The following is a 19,325-nucleotide window of genomic DNA, read 5'->3' as shown; positions in this document are numbered from 1 at the left end:
CACCAACCCTTCATCATCGCCAATTCCATGATGCTCCCCACCGGGAGTGAGTAATTCCTTCGTAGGCTCGCTGGTCGATGCGGAGTTGGATGAGATTCATCATGTAATCGAGTTAGTTTGTTAGGGCTTGATCCCTAGTATCTATTATTTTCTGCGATTGATGTTGATATGACTTTGCCATGCTTAATGCTTGTCACTTTGGGCCTGGGTGCCATGATTTCAGACTGAACCGCTTATGTTGGATTTCACCATGTTCCTCTACCGATGACTCGAACGGCTATGAAACATGTACCACTACGCCCAAGTTCCACGACAAGATGTACCACTACCGTCGCCGAAGGCCCGTGTATCGCAAGTGTCAAGTTTGACTACCCTCGTCGTGTACAACTACCGGCGATCCCGAACGTCTACGAAAAGTGAAACACCACTTCCACTACCACCACCCGAACATCTACAAAACATGTACCACAACCATCGCTGAAGACACGTGAATGACTATCGATGACCCTCCAAGTTCGTCCATGATTGCCATGTACAACTACCGTCGTGGGAACGACTACTTCCACTACTTCCCTCGACGAACTCGAACCGCTCTGTAAATGCACCTTCAGAAGGTATAACCGTTGAGACGATGCCCGTGGAACATATGCATGTGATGTGTTGTATGAGATGCCCATGTTTGCACCAGGTTCGAATCGCCTCTTGCTCATTCCTCGTTTTCCATGCCATCGACACATGGGACACCCGGTATCCGGGATCACTCCCCGTTGCATTGCACATTCCATGCATCCAATCTTTCTTTTGCACCGACGTCTCAATGAGTTGTCGGAATTGGAATAATGCCTTGGCATCATTTTTGTTATCGCCGCCATGGCACCCCTTTCATTCTGTCAGGGCGATCAAATGCTTCATGTCAACTTATTCTTAAAACTTGCATATGTCATCTGCATCATGATAACAACATTTAAATGTTTAAAATTTTTGTTTGCATCAAATTGCTAAATGACATGTCGGGATTTACCGGAATTGTTGTTTGTTTTTCCGGCCTCATTTAAACTTGCCTAAAAAGTTAGTTTAATTATGCTTCACCCCTTGCCATGTTTAATAACATTTAATATTGTTGAGTACATAAACGGGAGTTAACTTAATAATTAAATGTGGTGCTTCTCCAATATGCAACTCGTTGCATATTGAGCTCCACTTAACTTGTAGTATCATACTTGGTTGTGCATCATGCCATGTTTATGCTTGTTGGTTTACCATGTGTTTGCTTCTTTCCGGTTGTGCTTCTTCTTGATAGTTCCGGACATGTTGCGATTGTGAGGATCCGTTCGACTATGTTGGCTTGTCTTCTTCACGGACTCGTTCTTCTTCCTAGCGGGATTTCAGGCATGATAACCGTCACCTTGGATGTCACTACTATCTTTGCTATGCTAGTTGTCTCGATGCTATCGCTATGTCGCGCTACCTACCACTTGTTCATCAAGCCTCCCATATTGCGATGATAGCCTCTAACCTTTTCACCCTTCCTAGCAAACCATTGTTTGGCTATGTTACCGCTTTGCTCAGCCCCTCTTATACCGTTTCTTGTTGCAGGTGCAGTTGCAGGTTGTTCCATGTTGGGACATAGATATCATGGGATATCACAATATCTCTTATTTTAATTAATGCATCTATATACTTCGTAAAGGGTGGAAGGCTCGGCCTTATGCCTGGTGTTTTGTTCCACTCTTGCCGCCCTAGTTTCTGTCATACCGTTGTTATGTTCCTTGATTTTGCGTCCCTAACATGGTGAGGGTTTATGGGCCCCTCTTGACAGTTCGCTTTGAATAAAACTCTTCCAGCAAGACCCAACATTGGTTTTAACATTTTCCATAATAATACTTGAACCTAATAATTAATTGGCATAGGGCATCGTTAACCCGAAGATTTTCTACATAGCAGGGGGCCAGTGCTGATGGTGTTAATCCCAAACGGGCAGACTGCGGGGCCGCCTCGGGGAAACTCGAGGTATTTGGTATATGCCTGTAGGCTGACCCATCCAGACATGGCCTGAGACGAGATACGTGCGGCTACTATCAGGGTGTCGGCACACCGGGAGGTCTTGCTAGATTAGTTTTACCATTGTCAAAATGTCTTGTGCACCGGGATTCCGAGTTTGATAGGAGGTTCCCGTGATGGAGGATTGTCCCCGCAGATCATGAGCTTGCATGGGCTAAGTTGGGACACCCCTACAGGGTTTAAACTTTCGAGAGCCGTGCTCGCGATTATGCGGCAGATGGGAATTTGCTAATATCCGATTGTAGAGGACTTGAAGTAAACTCAATTAAAAGACACCAACCGCGTGCATAACCATGACTATCTCTTTTCGGGTGAGTTCGAGAAGAGAACATGGTGGGGTTATGTTTGAACGTAAGTATTTGAGGATCACTTCTTGATCATTACTAGTTTGTGACTGTTTGCGTAGTTTCTCATCTTAATCTTGTACTCGTATGTTAGCCACCATAAATGCTTAGCCGCTTGCTGCAACCTCACCACTTATCCCTTCCATACCCCATTGAGCTTTGCTAGTCTTAATACCCATGGTATTGGGATTGTTGAGTCCTCATGGCTCAAAAATTACTACAACAACAGTTGCAGGTACAGGTAATGCGATGATCTGACGCGAGTGCGATGCTTGCTTGTTTGGAGTTCTTCTGGTTCTTCTTGTTCGATCAAGGGATAGGTTCCGGGTCGGGGGAGCCTGGGCTAGCAGGGTGGATGTCATTCTTCTTCTTTGTTTGATCTCATCCGTAGTCGGATCCTGCTCTTCTGTATGATGATTGCTATATATCGATGTATTGATGTATTCATGTTGTAGCTTGTGGCGAGTGTAAGCCTTTATCTTGTATTCTCATCTATTCAGTACATGGTATGTTGTAATGATATCCACCTTGCTATGCGCTCGAAATTCGGGTGTGCCCCAATCATGAGTTCATCACGTGATTGGGATAGAATCGCATCTTGGGCGCTATAGCCAACTGTCGTGGACTTGACACGGCAGATGTCCTAGCACAAGGACTTAGTCATGGAGCCATCGCAACTAGGTTAGCTTGAAGGGGTTAAGCAGGACAAAGGAAACAGAGAGTTTACCCAGGTTCGGCCCCTCTCAATAAGGTAAAAGCCTACTCCTGCTTTGTGTTGTATTGCTAGGGTTTCGATTACCAGGGAGCGAATACGCTTGACATAGCTCTCGATTGTTATTAATTGTCCCTAAACCGCCGTCGGGTCATCCCTTTATATACACAGGTTGATGCCCGGCGGCTGACAGAGTCCCGGCCGGCTCATACACATCGTGTCCGGCTCGGTGACTTACTACGCTTGCCTTACAAAACAAGTTATACACATATGGCGGTTCATCCTCTTGGGCCTCAAGTCGCCTCTGGGTCTTGGGCCGTCATTGGGCTTGTATGAGCTGCCATCTTCATTGATAAGTCGCCCGTGGTATGACCCGGCCCCTCCTGGGCGGTTCATACCCCATAGTTATACCCCCAACACCTATCTTGATCCGCGGCGCTCAAGCTCCATGCGCCAAAGGTCTGCTCAACCCTGGCAATGACGCGCATCACGATGTCATCCATCGCGTTGCCGGGGAGCGCCTCGGCCTCGATGGGCCATGGCGCCTACTCATTTTCCCCATCGATGAGGTTGATGGCAGAGGCATCGCTTTGGTGGGTTGGAATGCTTGGAAAGGTGGATGTGCTACAGGCTGCGCTTGTCGCCTCCGCACGTTGCGCGCCGCCTAGGTTTATGCACAATATCACTGGGTGGCGGGAAACAAGTGAGGAAATGGCGGGAAACGGTGGTGTGTTCATAAAACGCCATCAATTAATGGAAACTTAGCATAAAAGGAACATCGAGCTAGCACAAGAAGTAGATGATGATCAAATGAACATGGACCACACTAGGGAACCCGTCGGTGATGAATTCATCAATCGCAAGAGGTTGAATACTAACAAGCTTTTGCCCACAACACACACGGCTTATTCCATCACAAATAGGTCGGATGGATCAACTGTATGCCACGTATCGCAAATTGTCAAAAATTAATGCAGTAGACCTTCTTTCAGATGTGTTAATAAATAAATAAATAAATAAATAAATAAATAAATAACAAGGACCTCGAGGTTAAATTAACTCATGGCTCTGATCAGTCAACACAACTTCCCATCCAGTCAGCCATCTGATAGATGCTCCAGCCTGAGCACACTTAACTTGAGAGTTCTCTTATATGAGCTACTGGTGGAACAACTAGTCCTTGCTGATATAGGATGCCTCTTCGCATCCTTATGGCATATCCGGATGACCACCCGTCCCCCAATGGCCAATAGATGTTGTGTAGACAGAGCATATCACATACGTCTTATTAGAAGCAATCGTCTATGTTATTATCGGTTTTCACACACATTTCTGATTACAGACCTATTTGCTACGTATCACACACATCTTGATATATTGAACCGTTTTTGTTCTCTTGTCTTAAGGCAAACAGTTCATCCAAGTGAACCGCATGTCGTATATCACACACACCTTGATCTGGCTAACCATTTCTTTTGTGTTGCCTAATCACAAATAGTTCATCCGAGTGAACCGTATGTTGTATATAGCACACACCTTCATCTGGCTTCCCATTTCTTTTGTTCCTCCTCATCGGAAACAGTTAATTGAACTGAACCGTATGGCCTGCATCACACACGCAACTAAAATTTGAACCGTGTTTGATGCATCCTCCATCGCAAATGTTTTGCACCTTTTTTGACGGATTTTTTACACCACAGTCTGTGATTATTGCATCGCACACAGTTTCGTAGAAGGGTCTTTGATCGTAGTGTCGCTTTAGCAGCATCCTGCAGTACTATGAATAAGGAAATATAAAATAACAACTTTATTATTGCCTCTAGGGCATATTTCCTTTATTTCTAGGGAGTCACAAATTAGTATAGGTATAGATAGATGAATGCATGCATCGTCCTGATGTAGAGGCTGGAGGTCATTGCTACGTCTCCAATGTATCTATAATTTTTTATTGTTCCATGCTATTATATTATCTGTCTTGGATGTTTTGTATGCATTTATATGCTATTTCATATGATTTTTGGGACTAACCTATTAACCTAGAGCCCAGTGCCAGTTTCTGTTTTTTCCTTGTTTTTGGGTTTTGCAAAAAAGGAATATCAAACGGAGTCCAATTGAACTCAAAACTTACGGTGACTTTTTATGGACCAGAAGAAGCCCCCGAAGCAAAAGATTTGGGCCAGAAGAGACACGAGGCCTCCACAAGGGTGGAGGGCGCGCCCTACCCCTCGGGCACGCCCTCCGTCCTTGTGGTTGACTCGTGGACGCCACCCCTAACGTGAAACCGATGCAAAAAATTCCTATAAATACAGAAACCCCAGAAAAGAAATCTAGATCGGGAGTTCCGCCGCCGCAAGCCTCTGTAGCCCCCAAAAACCAATCGGGAGCCCGTTCCAGCGCCCTGCCAGAGGGGGAAACTATCACCGGTGGCCATCTTCATCATCCCGACGCTCTCCATGACTAGGAGGGAGTAGTTCACCCTCGGGGCTGAGGGTAGGTACCAGTAGCTATGTGTTTGATCTCTCTCTCTCTCGTGTTCTTGATATGGCACTATCTTGATGTACCGCAAGCTTTGCTATTATAGTTGGATCTTATGATGTTTCTCCCCCACTACCTTCTTGTAATGGATTGGGTTTTCCCTTTGAAGTTATCTTATTGGATTGATTCACTGGTACACATCGCTGCTATACAAACGGTTTTTAACCCCTTTCCGCGATGGCATTTGGAACCGTCACCAAGTGAGTGTGGGCGATAGGGGGTCCTTCCCACACGACCCAGAAATCATCGGGGATAGGCCCTCCTGGGACACAAGCTGGGGCCATGTGTGATCGGGCGAGGCATCAAAACCCAATCATTTCCGTAGGTATGTACATCCCACACAGTAATCCGAGAAAATCATTTTTGTAGGTATGTACATCCCACACGGTGAATCCCATAAAAACATTTCCGTTCGTATGTATATCACACACAATCAATCCAAGAAATACATTTCCGTTCTTATGTACATCCCACACAGTCAATCCAGGAAAACGTTTCCATTCATACGTACATCCCACACAGTTTTATGTGTAGGCTCATGTGTGAAAGGTGTAACTATCACACATGGTCTGCCTTTTGCTTTATAAACTATACAACACACGGTTTGATGAAGAAAGCTGTGTGGCATTGGGCTATCCACCGCAAGCGCTTTTACTGCTAGAACCGTTTCCAAAGGTCCATGACACATTTAGCAGGTTTATTAGTTTACAATTAATAATTCCAGTATTACGCAAATTCACATTTCATATCGAACAACTGTTTGCCAATTTCATATCAGGCACATAAATATATTATAACATCACAGTACGGTAGCTACATGAAAACAGCACAGTACAACATATAGTTAGTTCAACTTCATAAGAACACTATATTCATTTCCCTAATCAAGATCATCCAGGCTCGTCTTATCCACCTCAGCTTTCAGTTTAGTAAGAACCTATCTTGCACGGGCCAACTGGGAAAGTGCCTCCTCCTTCTCCAACACCATCTTAGCAAAGTCTGATTTGAAAAATCTGAGCTCATTCTCCACCTTCAAATTTTTATCCCGCATCTTCAAATATTCTTCAGCGTTGACAACAGTTTCTCTAAGCCTATGTGTGTTCTCTTCCTCAGACATGCTCCAGAGCTTCGCTAGGCACATCTTCAAAGACTGTGGCCACTCGTGATCAACCCACTCCAAGTAACAACACTTCCATTGATCCTATAATATTTAAAAGGGACAATTGCATTTTTACCCCTAGTTGGTTCCTACCCACGGGTTTTGCCCTTACTTTTCGAGCTTGCTCAGTTTTGCCCCTACTTTTTCCGTTGTGGTCCCTCGAATGCCCTTTGACCGTTTGACCAAAACTTTGAAAATTCATAACTAATTCATATGAACTCAGAAAAATGCAACTAAGATATCAAAATGTTTAGATAAACATTACCTTTATGTGCATATCATTTGCATTCAGGACAAACGCACCCTTTAAACTGCCTAAGGTAATTAATGTTATTAACATTATTAAATATAAAAAGGTATAAACAATATATTTTTATGAATAAAAATTACATGCAAATGTAAGTGATGTTTTATGAACATCCAGATATCTTATTTGCATTTTTCTGAGTTCGTATCATCTTGTTATGAATGTTCTAATGACTTTGACCATTATTTGGAAACTTCATAACAAATTGATACGAACTCAGAAAATTGCAAATAAGATATTAGTCTGTTCAGAAAACATCACCTACATTTGCATGTAATTTTTATTCATGAAAAAAATATTATTTATACCTTTTTATTTTTCATAATGTTAATAACATTAATTACCTGACGTAGTTTAAAGGGTGCTTTTGTCCTGGATGCAAATGATATGCTCATAAAGGTAATGTTTATCGAAACATTTTGATATCTTATTTGCATTTTTCTGAGTTCATATGAATTAGTTATGAATTTTCAAAGTTTTGGTCAAACGGTCAAAGGGCATTCGAGGTACCTCGACGAAAAAAGTAAGGGCAAAACTAAGCAAGCTCGAAAAGTAAGGACAAAACCCGTGGGTAGGAACCAACCAGGGGCAAAGATGCAATTGTCCCTTAAAACTAGATCAGTAACAATTGTAGGGGAAATGGGTTTATAGCAACATAAAAAATCATCGGTGCTTATTTTGAAAAACTGAAGAAACATGTTAATTATGACATATCTTCTCAAAAAGATCAATATGCAAATGAAATAATTGGTACTGGGACAACATCCAAATTATGGAACATTAGAAGTTATAATTAACTACAACGACGCTACAAGTTCTCACTCATGTACAATAAATAACAAATTGAACATTTTATGAGGAAGGTAAATATAACTGCAATAGCATAGCGACATTGTTTGGATGACAGCAAATTAATACTAACAGGTGTGTACATGCACAAATTTAGTAACATAGAACTAATAGCACTAAGGCCGTCTAGTATGTATGCCAAAACTGGGGTAAAGACAATTGTTGCTACATCTCGCACCGATGCAGCGGAAAAAAATCAAGGACCCGGACTCCGGACCACGTAGTTGCTCCGATGCCCAATTCCTCTGTGCCGTAAATATTTAGTATTTTACTGCTTGGCTGCTCGGATGTGTGGACCAAAGTTGGCTACACAAACTACTGAAGCGGTGCCAAATAATTTTAGAGTGGCACCGCTGATGAGATGGCAACAATTTAAGATACTAGGTACAAACTGTGACACTGTCTTAGGATGCGTCTGGTTGACGGTGTGGTATGAATGGGTTGGGACCGTGACAGTGTCTGAATCACATCTATCAAACAACGAAAGAGGGTCTAACCTTCTCTGCACATGCCAGAAACTTCCTCCCATTGTCCATAGAATCAAACGCAACTAGCTTCACGCATGGAGATTGATTGTGACAACGAGCAGATAGATCTTCAGCCACCCCGCTCCATTCATTGCCACTGATGGTCCTAGGGAGCTACAAGAGTAAGAGATGACTCAAATCAACCGTCGGGTAAAATTTTTTCATTCCAAGTCATAGCCCGAGAGAGAGAAGATAGGCATACCCGGGTGGTGAAGGAGTCGTCGCCGGAGGAGAAACCACTGGAGAGGTCTTTGAAGCGACCCCGGCGGTAGGATGCGAGACGGCGAGAGCGAGGAAGCGGCTATGTCTTAGCAAGGAAGGAAGGAAAGAGGAAATAGGGGAAATGTGACTTGTGGTCGGGAAGAAAAGGGGGTGGGGAAGGGGGCGGGGTAGATATTTTGGCGATAGGCCAAAATTTTGGAAATGTGGAGGGAAACTTTGTGCGCGGTGCCGCTGGACCATTCACTTTGAACGATTGTGTGCATCCCAAACGATTCTTCTGCTTTACGCGCATGGGATGAGTTTGATAATTCAAATTTTGGTGGAAATTTCCCTGGGTATGTCATTGCATAATTTAATATCGCTTGCTAATTTGGGCATGCAAAAGAGCGTACAGCAGACAGACCACACTTACTGAATCGAGCAATTTTAGTAATTAAATAGAGCCAGTTGACCTAAACATTTCTCTAACAAAAGACCAGCATTAAAAATAAAGCCTATGTACGCATAATTTTAACAAATCCGTCGCCGTGCCGGCCTATGCATTGCCGGTGTGAGATGAGACGTCGATGACTTGTCCTAGCGACATGCTGCCGTTGGTGGAATCCGCGCCCCCCCCCCCTGCTGAAGTCGAGCGTGTCCTCGTCCTCGTCCTCGTCCTCGGCGCCTCCCTCAAGGTTGTATTACTCGTAGTAGTGGTTGCGCCAGAGCTCACGCTGGTACTCCACCGCCGATTCCTCGACGGACAGACTCTTCTCTACCTCGACGTCAACCACGCGCAACTCCTCCTCCCGGCGCTCCTCGATCTCCGCCGCCTCCTGCATCTCCAGCTCACGCTCAGCGACCTCATGAGGAAGCCTGTGCTCCATGGCCACCGCCGCCTTTTCAGACGTGAGTTGCATGCTGGAGTCCGAGGTGGCCTGGAATATCTTGGCGTGTGCATCCTCGATCTTGGCATGGATGGCCTCGACCCGAGCCAGGGCGACAACGGCGGCACGAACGGCAGCCCGAGCGCTCTCGGCGTTTGCAGCCGCCGTCGCAGCAGCAGCTACAACCGTCCCGGCTGCTTCAGCTGCCCTGTCGGCTGCCGCAGACGCCCTCTCGGTGGAAGCGGCCACGCTCAATGCGGATGCGGCGGCGCTCTCGGCATAGGTGGCTGCGTTCTCGGCGCAGGCGGCTGCGCTCGGGTGGGGGGAGGGGACGCGGCCATCGTACGGGCCTTCACGAAGCGTTTCAACGACGTCATCTTTGCAAGAAGAGGGTGCATGCGGGAATAGGGATCGGGATTGGTGGATTCGGGGGTTGCCGGCACTGGAGCAGACGAGTCGGCGAAGCTTAAGGAGGGAGACTTAAATAGACCCAGATATTTTCATCGCAAACGGTTCTTAGAAAACAACTGTGTGTGATGTTGTAGATATTTGTTATTAGTTGTGAAAAACGAATTTGGAGTAAAGTGGCAACGAATGGTGTTTTGAATGAACGAGAAATTTTGTAGTACTAATACAACTGTCATGTCAAATATTGGAAAATTTCAGGGGTCATTTGACCTTCTAAGACATTTAAGTGATTTTCTTGCCATTTAATGACCGTAATTGAAATTTGAACTACATGTACATGCAACAGCTAACCATAACTATTTGAAAACTCATATTTCGTGTACTTGTGGGAGATTTAATTCCATGTGCAGTAAATTGGAAGGAATTTCAAACATATTTGTCTAACCGCTATGCCACAATTAAGCATGGAGTGACATGGCATTTTAATTCCAAAAAAAATCAGAAACACAAGAAACCTTGGTTGATGCAATGTCATGCCAGCAAGATGATGTGGTAAAGAAATTGGCATGTTTGATGAAAGTTTGGACACACACCCCTAACAAACCGGAGGAACTCACTAGAAGGCTCGTGGTTCTGAGAGAGAATAATGCGTGTTTGATGACGAACGGGAGATAGCTTCCTCTTACGGCCTTCAATTTTTTTTCTACGTCTAACGTGCACTACCACAACTGTAATGTGAAATTTTTGAAAATTCTAGGGGTCACCTTTTAAAGACATTTAAGTGATTTTCTAGCCATTTAATGACCGTAACTCAAATTTGAACTACATCTACATGCAACGCCTAACCAAAACGGTTTGAAAAATCATATTTGTGTACTTGTGTGCGAGTTAGTTACATCTGTAGTAAACTAGAACGAATTTTTAAACATATTTGTCTCACGACATGGACACATGCATACGTATGCATGGAGTGACATGGCATTTTAACCTTGGTTGATGTAATGTCATGCCACCAAGATGATGTGGTAAAGAAATTGGAATGTTTGACGAAAGTTTGGACACACCCCACACTAACCAGAGCAACTCACTAGAAGGCTCGTGGTTCCGAGAGGAAACAATGCATGTTTGATGACGAACGGGAGATAGCTTCCTCTTACAGCCTTCAATTTTTTCTACGTCTAACATGCACTACTACGACTGTAATATGAAATTTGGAAATTCTAGGGGTCATTTGACCTTTTAAAGACATTTAAGTTATATTCTAACCATTTAATGACCGTAATTCAAATTTGAACTGCATATACATGCAACGCCTAACCAAAATGGTTTGAAAAATCATAAATGTGTACTTGTGTGTGAGTTAATTCCATGTGTAGTAAATTAGAAGGAATTTTCAAACATATTGGTCTCACGACATGGACAGATGCATACGTATGCATGGAGTGACATGGCATTTTAATCCCAAAAAATAAAAAAAAAATGATCAGAAAAACATGAAACCTTGGTTGATGTAATGTCATGCCACCAAGATGATGTGGTAAAGAAATTGGCATGTTTGACGAAAGTTTAGACACGCAGCCCTCACAAACCAGAGAAACTCAGTAGAAGGTTTGTGGTTTCAAGAGGGAACAATGCATGTTTGATGACAAACGGGAGATAGCTTCCTCTTACAGACTTCAATTTTTTTTCTACGTTTAACATGCACTAATACAATTGTCATGTGAAAATTTGGAAAATTTCAGGGGTCATTTGACCTTTTAAAGACATTTAAGTGATTTTATAACCATTTAATGACAGTAATTCAAATTTGAACTACATCTACATGCAACACCTAACCAAAACGGTTTGAAAAATCATATTTTTGTGTACTTGTGTGCGAGTTAATTCCATGTGCAGTAAATTAGAAGGAATTTTCAAACATATTGGTCTCAAGGCATGGGCTCATGCATGGAGTGTCATGGCATTTTAATTCCAAAAATTAAAAAATGATTAGAAAAACATGAAACCTTACTTGATTTAATGTCATGCCACTAAGATGATGTGGTAAAAAAATTGGCCTGTTTGACGAAAGTTTGGACACACATCCCTCACAAACCGGAGCAACTTACTAGAAGGCTCGTGGTTCCGAGAGGGAACAATGCATGTTTGATGACGAACTGGAGATAGCTTCCTCTTACGGCCTTCAAATTTGTTCTACGTCTAATGTGAAATTTTAGAAAATTTAGGGGTCATTTGACCTTTTAAAGACATTTAAGTGATTTCCTAGCCATTCAATGACCGTAATTTCAAATTTGAACTACATCTACATGCAATGCCTAATCAAAACAGTTTGAAAAATTATATTTCTGTACTTGTTGCGAGTTAATTCCATGTGCAGTAAACTAGAAGGAATTTTCAAACATATTTGTCTCACAACATGAACACATGCATATGTATGCATGGAGTGACATGGTATATTAATTCCAAAAAAATTCAAAAACACATGTAACCTTGGTTGATGTAATGTCATGTCACCAAGATGATGTGGTAAACAAATTGGCATGTTTGATGAAAGTTTGGACACACACCCCTCACAAACCAGAGCAACTCGCTAGAAGGCTCGTGGTTCTGAGAGGGAACAATGCATGTTTGATGACAAACGGGAGATAGCTTCCTCTTACAGCCTTCAATTTTTTTTCTATGTCTAACGTGCACTACTACAACTGTAATGTGAAATTTTGGAAAATTCTAGGGGTTATTTGACCATTTAAAGACATTTAAGTGATTTTCTAACCATTTAATGACCGTAATTCAAATTTGAACTACATCTACAAGAAATGCCTAAACAAAACGGTTTGAAAAATCATATATGAGTACTTGTGTGCGAGTTAATTCCATGTGCAGTAAATTAGAAGAAATTTTCAAACATATTGGTCTCATGACATGGACACATGCATACGTATGCATGGAGTGACATGGCATTTTAATTCCAAAAAATAAAAAAAATGATCAGAAAAACATGAAACCTTGGTTGATGTAATGTCATGCCACCAAGATGATGTGGTAAAGAAATTGGCATGTTCGACGAAAGTTTGGACACACATCCCTCACAGACTGGAGCAACTCACTAGAAGGTTTGTGGTTCCGAGAGGGAACAATGCATGTTTGATGACAAATGGGAGATAGCTTCCTCTTACGGCCTTCAATTTTTTTCTACGTTTAACGTGCACTAATACAACTGTCATGTGAAAAATTGCATAATTTCAGGGGTCATTTGACCTTTTAAAGACATTTAAGTGATTTCCTAACCATTTAATGACCGTAATTCAAATTTGAACTACATCTACATGCAACGCCTAACCAAAACGGCTTGAAAAATCATATTTTTGTTTACTTGTGTGCGACTTAATTCCACGTGCAGTAAACAAGAAGGAATTTTCAAACATATTGGGTCTCAAGGCATGGGCACATGCATGGAGTGCCATGGCATTTTAATTCCAAAAAATTAAAAAATGATTAGAAAAACATGAAACCTTGCTTGATGTAATGTCATGCCACCAAGATGATGTGGTAAAAGAATGTGCCTGTTCAACAAAAGTTTGGACACACACCCCTCACAAACTGGAGCAACTCACTAGAAGGATTGTGGTTCCGAGAGGGAATAATGCATGTTTGATGACGAACGAGAGATAGCTTCCTCTTACGGCCTTCAATTTTTTTGTATGTTTAACGTGCACTAATACAACTGTCATGTGAAAATTTGGAAAAATTCAGGGGTCATTTGACCATTTAAAGACATTTAAGTGATTTTCTAACCATTTAATGACCGTAATTCAAATTTGAACTACATCTACATGCAACGCCTAACCAAAATGGTTTGAAAAATCATATTTGTGTGTACTTGTGTGCGAGTTAATTCCATGTGCAGTAAATTAGAAGGAATTTTCAAACATATTGGTCTCAAGGCATGGGCACATGCATTGAGTGCCTTGGCATTTTAATTCCAAAAAATTAAAAAATGATCAGAAAAACATGAAACCTTGCTTGATTTAATGTCATCCACCAAGATGTTGTGGTAAAAAATGGCATGTTTGACGAAAGTTTGGACACACACCCCTCACAAACCGGAGCAACTCACTAGAAGGTTCGTGGTTCCGAGAAGGAACAATGGATGTTTGATGACGAACGGGAGATAACTTCCTCTTACAGCCTTTAAAAAAATTCTATGTTTAACGTGCACTAATACAAGTATCATGTGAAATTTGGAAAATTTCAGGGGTCATTTGACCTTTTAAAAACATTTTAGTGATTTTCTAGCCATTTAATGACCATAATTCAAATTTGAACTACATCTACATGCAAGGCGTAACCATAATGGTTTGAAAAATCATATTTTTGTATACTTGTGTGCGAGTTAAAAAATCATCACACGATGTAAATATATGGTGTTCAAACAAGAAGATGTAAAGATCTAGCAACACAACCGACCCCCACACGATTGGCACTCTATCTCGCGGCTTGAGGTTATGTAGGTGAGTGGCGGGGTTCATTAATCAGGCACGGTTCTCTATTGGAAACCGTCAACTATTATATTCACACACGGATTTTTCTCCGGGAATCATGTGTAATTCAAACTATAGTACTCGTAAATTCCGGCGACCGGCGTGTGTACTGTCCCCGTCGATCTAGATTCCGGCCACCAGGCGGCCTGTGAAGTCCGTGATCCTGCCTGGAAAAAGGAGGCGGCGGAGTTTTGGGGGCGGGCGCGTCGTCGTGCCGAGGAGGTGTACGAAGATAGGTACTTCGTGAGGAAGGTCATAGGCATTGGGCACCTCGTCGCTGCGTGGACGTGGGCCGATAAGCTCCAGCGTGCCACCGACAAGGAGCTCCGGTGGGCGCCCAACGAAATGGCAAGATCGGCCGCACGCGTCCGCCATCAAGAGACAGCTCGGTACATCAAGCGTTGTGAGGCGAAGGAGTTGGAGTACTGCCTCCGCACTGGGAAGACGCCGTGCACCAAGGAGGTGCTGGCGAGGGGCTGCCGGAATACTGGCCCCAGGAGGGATTATTACTTTTAGTATTGTTCGTTTTCAATTTTATGCATTGTACCTAGTAGTTAAGTATTATCACGTATATGTGATGATATTATATATATATATATATGTATATATATATATGTATATATATATATGTATATATATATATTCTATGATGAACTAATGAACAATTAATATATATATTATGAATTCCATTTTCTATCTGTTTTTGTATACTAATTTGAATCTAGCTGTTATCATCCACATATACAGAATGAAAAGCGTATATACACACATTGAAACAGAACATATAAGAATGAAAAACAGAGTACACACATTGAAACAGAGCAATAAATAGAGCAATACTATGATTGCTATGAATACATAGATATCCACGTCAAAACGACTTTTCAAAATAAAATGCGTCCATGAAACCATGACCAGCAGCCCTTGCCTACGGTAGCTCTTGGCTCTGCCTGAACTCGTGCAGGCGTTATTCCAAGCGGTCGACACGCTCACGGTACATCTGAAGCGCGATCTCGAGCTCCAAGTTGGCTATTTCATTGGAGATCACCATCTCGAGGATGCGACGGCCATGTTCCTCTACTACGCCCAGGTGGACACTTGGACCAAGGAGGCGGTCGAGCCTATGGACCAGCGTGTTGGCATCCAGTGGGCCGCGGACAAGGCGAACGGCGGCACCCATGCGAACGGCACGGCGAGCGTCTAGTGCAAGTATGGCACGGCCGGCCTCTAGTGCAAGTACGATGCTGAGGGCCTCTGCCCACTCCTAGCGATGAATGAGGGTACTGACGGGACGTGTACCCAGCTGCGACGCCGTGTCGACAGCAGGCAAGCGCCGATGGATCCGCTCTTGCTGTGCGGCGTGCCGCGCCTCTCGCTCTGCGGCACTCCAAAGGTCTCGCCGAGCTGCGAGCGGCAGCATATTGGCGCGGACGCGCCTAGCTTGCTCTGCGGCGCGGCATCAATCATGTTGTGCGGCGAGCTACAGCCTGTTGGCGCTGACATGCCTATCTTGATCTGCGGCGCTCAAGCGCAATGCGCCGAAGGTCTGCTCAATCCTGCCGATGACGCGCATCACGGCGTCGTCCATCGCATTGCCAGGGAGCGCCTCGGCCTCGACGGGCGGTGGCGCCTGCTCGTTTTCCTCGTCAGCGAGGTTGATGGCAACTGCGGCGATTTGGTGGGTTGGCATGCTTGGAAAAGGGATGTGCTACAGGTTGTGATTGTCGCCTCCGTGCATCGCGCGCCGCCTATTCGCAATATCGCTGGATGGCAGGAAACAGGTGCGGAAATGGCGGGAAACAGTGGCGTGTTCATAAAACGCCATCAATAAATGGAAACTTAGCATAGAAGGAACATCGAGCTAGCACAAGAATTAGATGATGATCAGATGAACATGGACCACCCTAGGGAACCCGTCGGTGATGAATTCATCAATCCCAAATGGTTGAATACGAGCAAGCGTTTGCCCACAACACACACGGCCTATTCCATCACAAACAGGTCGGATGGATCAACTGTATGCCACGTGTCGCACATTGTCAAAAAGTAATACGATGGACCTTCTTTAACATGTGTTAAAAAACAAGGACCTCGAGGTTAAATTAACTCATGGGATGGGTCGTATCAGTCATTTAATTTGACAGATATGACCCATCCTATCAGTTCATTTAACATCAACACAACTTCCCATCCAGTTACCCATCTGATGGCTGCTCCTGCCTGAGCACACTTTGTTGGGTTTCGTAGTAATTTCAAAAAAATTCCTACGCACACGCAAGATCATGGTGATGCATAGCAACGAGAGGGGGGAGTGTGATCTACTCATAATATAATTGTCATCGAAACCTTAAGCGTGCGGACCCCACGGGTTTGAGAACAATGTAGACATGACCGAGACACGTCTCCAGTCAATAAACAATAGCGGAACCTGGATGCTCATATTGGCTCCTACATATTCTACGAAGATCTTTATCGGTCAGACCATATAACAACATACGTTGTTCCCTTTGTCATCGGTATGTTACTTGCCCAAGATTCGATCGTCGGTATCTCAATACCTAATTCAATCTCGTTACCGGCAAGTCTCTTTACTCGTTCCGTAATACATCATCTCGCAACTAACTCATTAGTTGCAATGCTTGCAAGGCTTATGTGATGTGCATTACCGAGAGGGCCCAAAGATACCTCTCCGACAATCGGAGTGACAAATCCTAATCTCGAAATACGCCAACCCAACATGTACCTTTGGAGACACCTGTAGAGCACCTTTATAATCACCCATTTACATTGTGACATTTGGTAGCACACAAAGTGTTCCTCCGGCAAACGGGAGTTGCATAATCTCATAGTCATAGGAACATGTATAAGTCATGAAGAAAGCAATAGCAACATACTAAACGATCGGGTGCTAAGCTAATGGAATGGGTCATGTCAATCAGATCATTCACCTAATGATGTGATCCCGTTAATCAAATAACAACTCCTTGTTCATGGTTAGGAAACATAACCATCTTTGATTAACGAGCTAGTCAAGTAGAGGCATACTAGTGACACTCTGTTTGTCTATGTATTCACACATGTATTATGTTTCCGGTTAATACAATTCTAGCATGAATAATAAACATTTATCATGATATAAGGAAATAAATAATAACTTTATTATTGCCTCTAGGGCATATTTCCTTCAGTCTCCCACTTGCACTAGAGTCAATAATCTAGATTACACAGTAATGATTCTAACACCCATGGAGCCTTGGTGCTGATCATGTTTTACTCGTGGAAGAGGCTTAGTCAACGGGTCTGCAACATTCAGATCCGTATGTATCTTGCAAATCTCTATGTCTCCCACCTAGACTAGATCCCGGATGGAATTGAAGCGTCTCTTGATGTGCTTGGTTCTCTTGTGAAATCTGGATTCCTTTGCCAAGGCAATTGCACCAGTATTGTCACAAAAGATTTTCATTGGACCCGATGCACTAGGTATGACACCTATATCGGATATGAACTCCTTCATCCAGACTCCTTCATTTGCTGCTTCCGAAGCAGCTATGTACTCCGCTTCACATGTAGATCCCGCTACAACGCTTTGTTTAGAACTGCACCAACTGACAGCTCCACCGTTTAATGTAAACACATATCCGGTTTGCGATTTAGAATCGTCCGGATCAGTGTCAAAGCTTGCATCAACGTAACCTTTTACGATGAGCTCTTTGTCACCTCCATATATGAGAAACATATCCTTAGTCCTTTTCAGGTATTTCAGGATGTTCTTGACCGCTGTCCAGTGATCCACTCCTGGATCACTTTGGTACCTCCCTGCTAGACTTATGGCAAGGCACACATCAGGTCTGGTACACAGCATTGCATACATGATAGAGCCTATGGCTGAAGCATAGGGAACATCTTTCATTTTCTCTCTATCTTCTGCAGTGGTCGGGCATTGAGTCTTACTCAACTTCACACCTTGTAACACAGGCAAGAACCCTTTCTTTGCTTGATCCATTTTGAACTTCTTCAAAACTTTGTCAAGGTATGTGCTTTGTGAAAGTCCAATTAAGCGTCTTGATCTATCTCTATAGATCTTAATGCCTAATATGTAAGTAGCTTCACCGAGGTCTTTCATCGAAAACCTCTTATTCAAGTATCCCTTTATGCTATCCAGAAATTCTATATCATTTCCAATTAGTAATATGTCATCCACATATAATATCAGAAATGCTACAGAGCTCCCACTCACTTTCTTGTAAATACAGGCTTCTCCAAAAGTCTGTATAAACCCAAATGCTTTGATCACACTATCAAAGCGTTTATTCCAACTCCGAGAGGCTTGCACCAGTCCATAAATGGATCGCTGGAGCTTGCACACTTTGTTAGCTCCCTTTGGATCGACAAAACCTTCTGGTTGCATCATATACAACTCTTCTTCTAGAAAATCATTCAGGAATGTAGTTTTGACATCCATTTGCCAAATTTCATAATCATAAAATGCGGCAATTGCTAACATGATTCGGACATAGTTAAGCATCGCTACGGGTGAGAAGGTCTCATCGTAGTCAATCCCTTGAACTTGCCAAAAACCTTTTGCGACAAGTCGAGCTTTGTAGACAGTAATATTACCGTCAGCGTCAGTCTTCTTCTTGAAGATCCATTTATTCTCAATTGCTTGCCGATCATCGGGCAAGTCAACCAAAGTCCATACTTTGTTCTCATACATGGATCCCATCTCAGATTTCATGGCTTCAAGCCATTTTGCGGAATCTAGGCTCACCATCGCTTCTTCATAGTTCGTAGGTT

Source organism: Triticum urartu, chromosome 1A (assembly GCF_056163025.1).
Source record: "Triticum urartu cultivar PI428250 chromosome 1A, HENAU_Tu73, whole genome shotgun sequence".
Classification (NCBI taxonomy): domain Eukaryota; kingdom Viridiplantae; phylum Streptophyta; class Magnoliopsida; order Poales; family Poaceae; genus Triticum; species Triticum urartu.
Note: the sequence above shows the minus strand (reverse complement) of the source record.